This window comes from Eschrichtius robustus, chromosome 16, assembly GCF_028021215.1.
Source record: "Eschrichtius robustus isolate mEscRob2 chromosome 16, mEscRob2.pri, whole genome shotgun sequence".
Lineage (NCBI taxonomy): Eukaryota > Metazoa > Chordata > Mammalia > Artiodactyla > Eschrichtiidae > Eschrichtius > Eschrichtius robustus.
In genome coordinates, this window is record NC_090839.1 from 27,014,120 (window position 1) to 27,026,088 (window position 11,969).

Genomic DNA, 11,969 nt, shown 5'->3' on the forward strand with positions numbered 1-11,969 from the left:
TATTTACAATGGTCATTACCTTTGGGTATTGGCATTATAGTTGATTCTTATTTTCTTCTTAACACCTTTTCATATTTTCTAAATTTTATGTAGTAAGCAGGAATTATATTTATTGTGAAAACTAAGTAGCTGCCATTACACACTTATTAGAATGGCCAAAATCCAGAACACTGAAAACACCAAATGCTGGTGAAGACAGGAATCAGTGGGAGCTCTCATTCATTGCTGGTGGGAATGCAAAATGAATGGTACAGCCACTTAGGAAGACAGTTTGGCAGTTTTTTACAAAACTAAACATACTCTTACCATACGATCCAGCAATCATGCTCCTTGGTATTTATCCAAAGGAACCGAAAAATTATGTCCACACAAAAACCTGCACACGGATGTTTAAAGCAGCTTTATTAATAATTGCCCAAACTTGGAAGCCACCAAAATGTCCTTCAATAGGTGAATGAATAAATAAACTGTGGAATATCCAGACAATGGAATATTATTCAGCGCTGAAAAGAAATGCTCGGGACTTCCCTGGTGGTCCAATGGCTAAGAATCCACCTACCAATACAGGGGATGCGAGTTCGATCCCTGGTCAGAGAACTAAGATCCCACATGTCATGGAGCAACTAAGCCCGTGCACTCTGGAGCCTGCATGCCACAACTAAAGAGCCTGCACGCCGCAGCTACTGAGCCTGTGCACCGCAAAAAACGATCTTGCCTGCTTCAACTAAGACCCCATGCAGCCAAATAAATAAATATATATTTTTAAAAATAAATTTATTTATTTATTTATTTTTGGCTGCATTGGGTCTTTGTTGCTGTGCGCGGGCTTTCTCTAGTTGCGGCGAGCAGGGGCTACTCTTTGTTGCGATGCACGGGCTTCTCATTGCGGTGGCTTCTCTTGTTGCGGAGCATGGGCTCTAGGTGCGTGGGTTTCAGTAGTTGTGTTGCACTGGCTCAGTAGTTGTGGCTCATGGGCTCTAGAGAGCAGGCTCAGTAGTTGTGGTGCACGGGCTTAGTTGCTCCGTGGCATGTGGGATCTTCCCGGACCAGGGCTCAAACTCATGTCCCCTGCATTGGCAGGCAGATTCTTAACCACTGCGCCACCAGGGAAGTCCCTAAATAAATATTTTTTTAAAAAAGAAAAAGAAGTGCGCTATCAAGCCATGAAAAGACATGGAGGAAACTTAAATGTGTATTACTAGGTGAAATAAGCCAATCTGAAAAGGCTACATAATGTATGATTCTAACTATGTGACATTCTGGAAAAGGCAAAAGTATGGAGACAGTAAAAAGATCAGTGGCTGCCAGAGGTTAGTGGGGAGGGATGAATACGTAGAGCACAGAGTATTTTTAAAGAAGTGAACATACTCTATTATGACACTATAATGGCAGATATATGTCATTATACATTGTCCAAAACCATAGAATGTACAACAAGAGAGAACCCTACTGTAAACTGTGGGCTTTGGGCAATAATGATGTGTCCATGTAGTTCATCAGTTGTAACAAATGTACCACTCTGGTGAGGGATGTTGATGGGGACAGGAGACAACTTTGCTGTGAACCTAAAAGCCTGCTCTAAAAAAAAAAAAAGTCTTAAAAAATAAACAAACTAAGTAGCTGTTGTGGTCTTAAAGGATATCATTGGCAACCCACCATCCTGGTCCTGGTGATTACAGCTCCTGGGGTGGCCACCACTTGTATAGTCATGAAGGTCTATCGCTTCCCTTTCCCTCCCATGGGCAGCAAGGCTATCTCTGGTGCCCTGGGAACAACCAGATTCAGGCTCTGCACAAAGATGGCATCCGACACAGGGGTGGCCAACCCATTAGAAAATCATTTAGTGAAAGATTGTGGGCAGGGCATCTCTTTAGGAGCAACAAGACACCTGAGGATGGCTAAGATGTAGCATTTGCACTGAGCTAGGATTCTGGAAGCAGGGGGAATCTTGGCTATACCAATTCTGTGTGACCTTGGATAACTTGCTTTCCCTCTCTGAGCCCCAGTTTCTTCATCTACAAATTGGGCGTGACTCCTGCTGTATGACCTTATAGAATTCCTGTGGGAGAGTTGATAATGAAGTGCTATAGTGAAATGCTTCATTACTTAATGGCCCTATGGGAGAAGCAGGGTGATTATTCTAAAGGGCAACTGAAGACTCCATATGAGGATTGGGGAGTGGGGGTAAGGGAGAATCACCAGGTTTGGAGCCAGGCAGATCTGGGTTTGGATCTCAGCTCTGCCACTGACGGTCATGAGGCCTTGAACAAGACACTTGATTGCTCACAACCAGTGATGAGTATCGAGCCCAAGGAGCATGGTGTGATATCAAAGTTCAGGAACCTGAGAGTCAGTCAGACCTGAATGCAAGACCCAACTCTGCCATTTATCAGCTACATGTGATCTTCTGGCTTTTCCTGAGGAGAATCAGAAGTAAAGAAATTCAAAGGCACATTCTTGACCAGTAAGGAAAGTGGGATCAGGGGATGAAAAGAGAGGGAGCACATAGGTTAAGGAGGGAGACAGATAATCCACAGGTACAAAGTGGTGGCCTAAGGTAAGGAGACCATGGGGAAGACCATGGGAGAGCTGAAAGGACATTTATGGAGCATTTACAATGAGTCAAGTACATCAATCCTTACAGTCCCCTATTATGAAGGTACTATTATCGTCCCCACCTTACAGGTAGGAAAACTGGCCAAGGTTACATTTTTGTCACATGAACGCAGAGCCCACACTCTATCCTCTGCCTATAGCCAGGTGGCCCCAGCTCATCCCTGCACTTCTCTCAAGTTCTCTGCAAATATTGGGGATGTCTCTATGGCAGCAAGACTAAAAAATAGCCTATTTTCCTCCTCCCCGGCAACTCCCAGATTTGTGGAGAGGAGACACAAACTCATACTGATTTGAGATGAGGCCTGGGAAAGCACATTCAGCACATCACTGACTAGCAAACAGTGATGATTTTCGGTTATCCCTGTCCCTACATCTGCAGATCTGCCCTGCCCGTAACTCTCCAGTGGCTCCCCTTCCCCCAGGCACATAGCTCCGAGGCTCCTCCCACCAACCCTGACAACCTCATTGTTGGCCGTATTTCCCATGTTTCTCTGGCTAGGTTCCATAAACCCACCGGCCTCTCTGTGCCTTTCTTCCAGAGGTCCTTCCCCCCTGGAATGCCCTCTCCCCCGGACCCCTCTTCCCATGCACATATGACAGATCTCTCTTCATATCTGTTCATCACCCTCGACCCCGCCCCAAAATAGGATCCTGCAAACTTCCTCTTTCAGCTGGGTTTTGTCTCAACCTTGCACGAAGGAAAATGCTGTTTGTGCTGGCACCTAAGAGGAAACTGTGAACTGAGCATCTAACAATTAAAACCAAAGTCCCCCTTGAAAACCTTGGAAGTTACCTCAACCACCCTTATCAAAAATTACCTTCATAGGGACTTCCCTGGTGGCGCAGTGGTTAAGAATCCGCCTGCCAATGCAGGGGACACGGGTTCGAACCTTGGTCCGGGAAGATCCCACATGCCATGGAGCAACTAAGCCCGTGCACCATAGCTACTGAGCTTGCGCTCTAGAGCCTGTGAGCCACAACTACTGAGCCCGCGTGCTATAACTACTGAAGCCTGTGAGCCTAGAGCCTGTGCTCTGCAACAAGAGAAGCCACTGCAGTGAGAAGCCTGTGCACTGCAACGAAGAGTAGCCCCTGCTCGCCGCAACCAGAGAAAGCCTGCGCGCAGCAACGAAGACCCAACGCAGCCAAATAAATAAAATAAATAAATAAATTTATAAAACAAACAAACAAAAAATTACCTTCATAGGCACAGCTGGGAACAGCGCATGGAAGCCTGAGAGAGGCCCTCATAATAGTTTAGTTATTTATTGCATTTATTTAGCACTGCATATTCATTTAGAAATATTTGTTTATTATTTATTATTTATAAATTCTTTATTTATTTATAGCTCTGCATTTATTGGGTGTTTCCTTATGCCAGGCACTATGGTAAATACTTTACAGTCTATCTTTCTCTTCACATATCTATGGCTTTAAGAGGTGGGAACTATTATTATCTCCATTTTACAGATGAGAACTGAGGCTTCAAACCATTACCCAGTAAGTGGCAGAGCCAGAATCAGTCTGTTGTAATCCAGTTTCAAAGCCCATGACTTTGGTGTCTCTGGGCCCACAAACTGGTGAACTGTGGGAGCATCTGCCTGTAGTTGTGTTTTATCTGGCCTGCTCCATGTTTTAAAAAATAGAGAATTAACTGCCGACATTTAAAGACTAGGAGCTTTCTCATATCAGTTGGGATTTTCAGCTTCTCTTGAAATATCCAGGGAATTCCCTGGCGGTCCAGTGGTTAGGACTCCGCGCCCTCACTGCCGTGGCTCAGGTTCAATCCCTGGTTGGGGAACTAAGATCCCACAAGACATGCAGGGCGGCCAAAAAAAAAAAGAAAGAAAGAAATATACAAAGACTTGGCCACACTTGGCCTGGGTTCCCACATGGCAATAATTGGCTGGGAGGAGTAGCAACTGTCCCCCTTAAACAGGATGTGTGCATTCCACCTTGCCATATACTTCCCAGTCACCTGCAGACCTACCTCATTTATTTTTATTGCCTGCCTGGCCCTTGGAAGCGTGTGAGTTTGTACTCCTGGGTCCACACTCTCTGATAGCTGTAATTTCCTTGCAGTGTAATGAGCTTCCCATCACTGGAGACGTGCAAACTGAGGCTAGCTGGCTGTTTGGTATGGGTGTTGGAAAGGGATTTCAAGAGGTAGTTGGGGAACTAGATCAGATAATGTATAAAATCCCCTCCAGCCCTGCACTGCCAAATATTTACTTAAGACTTTGCAGCATATATTGTTAAGAACTAACTTCCCCCTTGGTCTCAATTTACTGTTTCAAACTTTCCTTCCCTTCACCTTGGTTTCTTGATCTATTTATATATTTTAATCATATGATTATGCTATATCAATTCTAGTAAGCTTCCTCAAATCCTTTTTGGAACAAGGCATGGGGAACAAACAAATCCAGACATAAATATTTACATAAAGGGCTTGGTTCCAGATACTGAAAAGAAAAAAAAAGAAAAAAGAAAGAATTAAAAATTGTAACAGCAAGTTATCTCAGTTTCACTGAGATGTTTGGGCTCAAGGAGATAAGGACCTAGGACTCTGGGATGCAGCAGCTGTGAGCATGTGCCTAGGTGGTCCCAACCCACTATCTCAGGAAAGGCATCCTCAATGTTTTATTTTCCATTCTCTATTTAAAATAGATTAAAAAAAATTTTTTTTAATTTATTTTATTTTTGGCTGCGTTGGGTCTTCGTTGTTGTGTGTGGGCTTTCTCTAGTTGCAGCGAGCAGGGGCTACTCTTCGTTGCGGCGCCCGGGCTTCTCATTGCGGTGGCTTCTCTCATTGCGAAGCACGGGCTCTAGACATGCAGGCTTCAGTAGCTGTGGCACTTGGGCTCAGTAGTTGTGGCTCGTGAGCTCTAGAGCGCAGGCTCAGTAGTTGTGGCACACGGGCTTAGTTGCTCTGCAGCGTGTGGGATCTTCCTGGACCAGGGCTCGAACCCGTGTCCCCTGCATTGGCAGGCAGATTCTTAACCACTGCACCACCAGGGAAGCTCTAAAATAGATTTTAAAATCATATAACTAATTGTGGCAGTTTAAAAAAATTGCTTCAGTTTCCTTAACATTCCTCCCGTCGAGAGGGAGAATCTATGTCCTCTTTCCTTGAATCTGAGTAGGCTTGTGGATGATTTAACCAATAGAGTGTGGCAAAGTGATGCTTTGTGACTTCTGAGACTGGGTCATAAAAAGACATGCAGCTTTGCCTGGTTCTCTTGGAATATCCTCTCTCCAAGAGATATTCCTCCTGGGACACAGCTTCCATGCCATGAGAAAGACCAAGCCACAGCGAGGGCCCATTTGTAGGTGTTCCAGTCAGTGGTCCTACCTGAAGCCAACATCCCAGCCATCCAAGCCCAGGCACCACAAATGTAGTCACTCCCAGCTGTTTTCGTCCCCCAGCTTAGGCCCTTAGACTCCTTGGAGCAGAGACAAACCAATTCTGCTATGCCCTGTCCACATTCCCAACCCATAGGATCTGTGAGCAGAATAAAAGGATTATTATTTTACACCACTAAATTTGGGGTGCTTTGCTACACAGCAACAGAAAATTTGAACAGCAAACCCAACAAATGATTCAAACTATAAAGAAAAATATAGTGTAAAAATGGTAAGTTCCCTTTCACAACATTTCATTCCGTCTCCCTTCCATAACACTGTTAACAGTGTCAAATGTATCCTTCCAGACCTTTTTCTATACATTTACATATATATATATAATAGGAATATGTACATTTTGTGTTTCTTTATTAAGTGCAATTATATGAAAAGGCAACTTGCTTTGTTTCTATTAATAATATATCTCAGTGATCTCTTTAAATATACAAAAGAATTTGAATTGGTGATCTATTCACATACTGTGGTAGGCAGCGTGTAAGATGGCTCTCAATGACACCCACTGTATTCAAATCCTTGTATAGTCCCTTCCCGCCCTGAACCGACAATGGCTTGTATGGTTAGAATAGGGTTAGAATAGGATATGGCAGAAATGTTGGTGTGTCACTTCTGAGGTTAGTTTTTTTTTGTTCTTTTTTAAAAATTTATTTATTTATTATTTATTTTTGGCTGTGTTGGGTCTTCATTTCTGTGCGAGGGCTTTCTCTAGTTGCGGCAAGCGGGGGCCACTCTTCATCGCGGGGCGCGGGCCTTTCACTATCGCGGCCTCTCTTGTTGCGGAGCACAGGCTCCAGACGCGCAGGCTCAGTAGCTGTGGCTCACGGGCCCAGTTGCTCCGCGGCATGTGGGATCTTCCCAGACCAGGGCTCGAACCCGTGTCCCCTGCATTAGCAGGCAGATTCTCAACCACTGTACCACCAGGGAAGCCCTGAGGTTAGTTTTTAAAAGGCACTGAAGCTTCCATCTTGATCTCTTGGATCTGGGGAAAACAGCTGCCACATCAAGAGCAGCTGTATGGAAATGCCTACGTGGGGAATAATTGAGGCTTCCTGCCAATAGTCAGTGAGGAACTGAGGCCTCCTGCCAATAGCCATATGAGTGCACCATCTTGGAAGGAGACCCTTCAGCCCTAGTCAAGACTTCAGCTGACTACAGCCCAGGCTGACATCTTGACTATAACTTCATGAGAGACCCTGAGGCAGAACCACTCAGCTAAGCTGATTCCAGATTCCTTACGCTCAGAAACTGGGTGAGGTAATAAATGTTTGTTGTTTTCAGCTGCTGAGTTTTAGGGTCATTTTTTCACACCAACAGATAACTAGTACAAGAGGTTTGAAATTTTTTAAAATAAGAAAAAGGATATAGCAAAAGCTCTTTGTCATTCCTACCTCTGGTCCCCCATCCTCTCCCATCTCCCCCAGCTAATTTATAGAAAGCCCTTGGGAAACATTAGATTTATTATCTGGGATACAGAAGCAGATATCTTCTTGGCTCCTTTTATAGATTATCTGACCCAAGAAAGGCTGCAGCAACATGGCATTCCCTTTCAGCAGCTGTAAAATCTTGCCCTTCTTTCTCCACAGGAACTGGGCTTTTTCAGCCTTGATGCCACCTTTCCCTGCCAAGCCCTCAGTCTCCCACGAGCGTCCCCACATCCTATCTCAGGTCTGGGGGTGGGGGATTCCCCTCCTTGCACACCAGTGGAAAACATTACCTGGCCTTTTTCTTCAACCCATTGAAATCAGAAATCAACCACTCACCTCCCAACATGTAGTCTCAGCCTAGTCCCTGGCCTTCTTGCTGAGGGTGCCCACCCTTCATCTTGCCCCAGCCTGGCATCCTCACCCTGGACTGCCCAGTCTGCTCCCAAGATATCACTCAGGCTGATCCCTCTGCCCTGAATGCTCCGCCCCCAACCCACCCTTCTGAAAACAGCCACGTATCTTTGAGACTCAACCCAGGGGCCATCTCTGTGAAGCTTCCCCAAACATCCTCACACGCCTCCTTGCTTCCAACACGGCCCCCCCGTCAGTCCACGGTCCACTCGACAGCCAGGAGGATGGGCGCAAAACCTGAAGTACTGCTTACTTCCAGTGAGCTGGAGAAACCGTCTCCACCCTGCCTCTGCTGCTGAATGCAGCTCCAAACCCTGGACAGAAGGCATTGAGCAGCTCTTGAGGGCTCAGAAAAGTCAGCAGTAGCAGGCAGATTGGGGAAGACCAGCAATCAAAGTACCACCAAACTGGCAGTGAGTTTACACTTTTTTTTCCCCTCTGTATTGCTTGGGCTCTCTCAATGCAGTTCCAAACCTAGAAGTGGACATCAGCATGACAGAGAGAGCGTCAGGAGAAACCCTCTAGTTCTAGCTCCAGAAACAGGAAAGAGGTCTCCTAACACTCAGAAAAACTGGGCGGGGGTGGGGGGGGGATTCCTATTTCCTTTCTTTTCTCCGTTTTCTTGTGTCCTAGTCCCCAGGCCATCCATGGGGGCGGAGATGGTGGCAGGTGCCTCCAGGAGCCTGAAACTATGAGGAAAGGGAAACTTCCTCTCTAACTGGAGGATCTGTGGTCCTGAGATGTTGGGATGAACCCCTACTTACTTTCAGTTGTGGGAAATGCACATCAGGGTCAGGTAAATAAAGTCCCAGGGAGACAGCACTGAGGGAGGAGTTTGGGAAAGTGGCCCTGTAAAGTTATCTATGGGCTTCTGGGCTCACCTGCTAGCGGCATATCAGTGGATCTCACCTAAACAGCTTACTACAGACTTTGAGAATTGAATCATGAGAGGCCTGAGCTCCAGACTGGCCCATGAGTGGCACGCAAACAGAGCAGATGCACATGGCACCGCTGAGGGTTTGAAAACAGGATTGGCACTAGAGCCAAACCCACAGAAGGCAGGTGGAGCTGAACCCACTTTGCCAACTGCCTGCTAAGACAAAAATATTAATATCTCCATGAGATTTAAGTGAGACCCATTGCTCATAACATAATATTCAAAATGTCCAGGACAATTTACCTGCAATACAAAGAAGCAGGAAAGTCTCAACTCACATGGGAAAAGTCAATGAAAAGATGCCAACACCAAGATGTTGGAATGATCTGAAAAAGACTTTAAAGCAGCTGTTACAAAAATACTCCAAGGGGAAAAAAAAAACAACAAAACTCCAAGGAGAGAATGGGGAGTATTTAATGGGTATGGTTTTAGTTTGGAAAGAAGAAAAAGTTCTGGAGATGGGTAAGTGGTGATGGTTGCACAACAATGTGAGTATACTTAACGTCCCTGAACTATACTTAAAAGTGGTTAAAGTGGTAAATCTTATGTATGCTTTACCACAATTAAAAAAAAAATACTCCATGTAGTAAGGATGAAGATTCTGGGCTTTCTCTAGCTTTTTCATAATAGACTATCTCAAATGGAAATTTTAGAACTGAAATGTACAACAACTGAAATTAAAAACTCAATGGATGGGCTAAACAGCAGAATGGAGATGGCACAGGAAAAAAAAAATCTGTGGACTTGAAAGCACAGCAGTTGAAGTTACCCAATCTGAACAACAGAAAAAAAATAAACAGGGTCCATGAGACCTGTGGTACAATATCAAAAGGTCATCAGAGAAGCAGAAGGATGGGAGAAAGAGTACAGTGCATGAATGTTTATAGCAGCTCTATTCATAATCCACACTTCCCAATTGGAAATAACCCCTTCAATGGATAAATCAATAAACAAACTGTGGTATATCCATACAAAGCAATGCAGCTCAGCAATACAAAGAAATGAGCTATTAATACTTGCAGCAACCTAGATGAGTCTCAGTGGCATTATTCTGAGTGAAAGAAGCCAGTTTCAGAGGTTGATGTACTACTGTACAGTTCCTTTTATGACATTCTCAAAGACAAAACTATAGTGATAGATCAGCGGTTACCACAGGTTAAGGGTGGGAAGAGCGTGTCACTACAAAGGGAAACAGGAGGGTTTTTTGAAAGGTGATGGAACTGTTCTGCATCCTGTTTGTGGTGGTGGTTACGCAAATCTACACGTGTTAAAATTCGTAGAACTATACACCAAAAAGAAGTACATTTTACCGTATGTTAATGAAAATAAAACAAAATAAAACTTGTGGTAGTCAGTCTCAAGCTGGCTCACAGAGATCCTCACTGCCTTGTATTTATGCCCTTGTGTAGTCCCCTCTCACATTGAATAGGGCTGGCCGGTGGGACAAATAAAAATGGCAGAAGCGACAGTGTATGACTTCTGAAGCTGGGTCATAAAAGACACTGCAGCTTCTGTCTTGGTCTCTTGAGTCACTCACTCTGAGGGAAGCCAGCAACAATGCTCTGAGGACACCCAAACAAGCCTGTGGAGAGGAGCTGAGGCCTCCCACCAACAGCCAACCCCAACTCACCAACCACACAAGTGGGCCACCTTGGAGATGGAGCCTCCAGCCACAGTCAAGCCTTCAGATGAGTGCAGCCCTGGCCGATATCTCACTGCAACCTCATGAGAGACCAGAACGGCTCAGCCAAGTTGCTCCCAAATTGCTGACCCACACAGAAGCTGTGAGAGAGAATATATGATTATTGTTGCTTTAAGAGACTACATTTGGGGGGCTTCCTTGGTGGCGCAGTGGTTAAGAATCTGCCTGCCAATGCAGGGGACACGGGTTCGAGCCCTGGTCCAGGAAGATCCCACATGTCGCAGAGCAACTAAGCCCGTGTGCCACAACTACTGAGCCTGCACTGTAGAGCCCGCGAGCCACAACTACTGAAGCCCGTGTGCCACAACTACTGAAGCCCACGCACCTAGAGCCCACACTCCGCAACAAGAGAAGCCACCACAATGAGAAGCCGGCACACCGCAACAAAGAGTAGCCCCCGCTCTCAGCAACTAGAGAAAACCCGCGTGCAGCAGCGAAGACCCAATGCAGCCAAAAATTAAATAAATGAATAAATAAATAAGTTTATTAAAAAAAAAGAGACTACATTTTGGATTACTTGTTATATAGCAATAGGTAACTACAATCCCGAGATATAGATCAGATCATGTCGCTCCCCTGCTCAAGATCTCCCAGTGGCTTCTCACCTCACTCACATAAAAACCAGAAGTGAGGTCCACTCTGATCTGGCCCATGCCCCCCTCATACCTCACCCCCTTCCCCTCCTCCCTGTCCCTCAAACATGCCAGGCTAACCCCCACTCCAGGCCTTCTGCATTTGCTGTTCCTTCTGCCTGGAATGCTCTTCCCAGGTATCTACACACTCACTCACCTCCTGCAGGTTTCCGCTCAAATGCCACCTGGACACAGAGGCCTTCCCTGACCACCTCAGCCACTCTCCTTCCCTTTACCCTATGTCATTCTCCTTCATGGTCTTCATCATCTCCTCACACTGTATATATTTTTTCCTTAGCTGTTTCTCCCCCACTAGAAAGCAAGCTCCATGACAGGAGGGACTCAATTCATAATGGTTCAATGGTTTAATTTGTATTCCCATTTTACAGATGAGGACACTGAGTCCCAGTGATTACACACTAGATTAACGTTAAGGTAGGCTGTGCACCCAAGTCTTGGGACTCCAAACCTAGTGCCTTTTCTATAGAATTACCCAATCCAAAGCCCTCATTTTCTAGTTGAAGTGGAAACAAGAGTTCAGAGAGGGCTGGGGACTTTCCTGCCACAAAGAGACAGTTCTCTGTACTCTCCCCTTGTATATCACTGGCCTACTCCTCAGAAGCTTAATCCCCCAGAGGCAGGAGCGGTTCTTTCCCGCCAGCCCATCTCCCAAGTGGGCTGAGTGCTCAGCTCCTGTTCGCTCACTGGCAATGGCTGGGAGAAGATGGTCTCACTGTGAGCTAACACAGCACTGAAATGCCAAGGAGAGAAGTAAAGGAAGTTTACAGCAGGCGGCGCCTGGCAGGGCTGCTGTAGCCCCAGTAAAT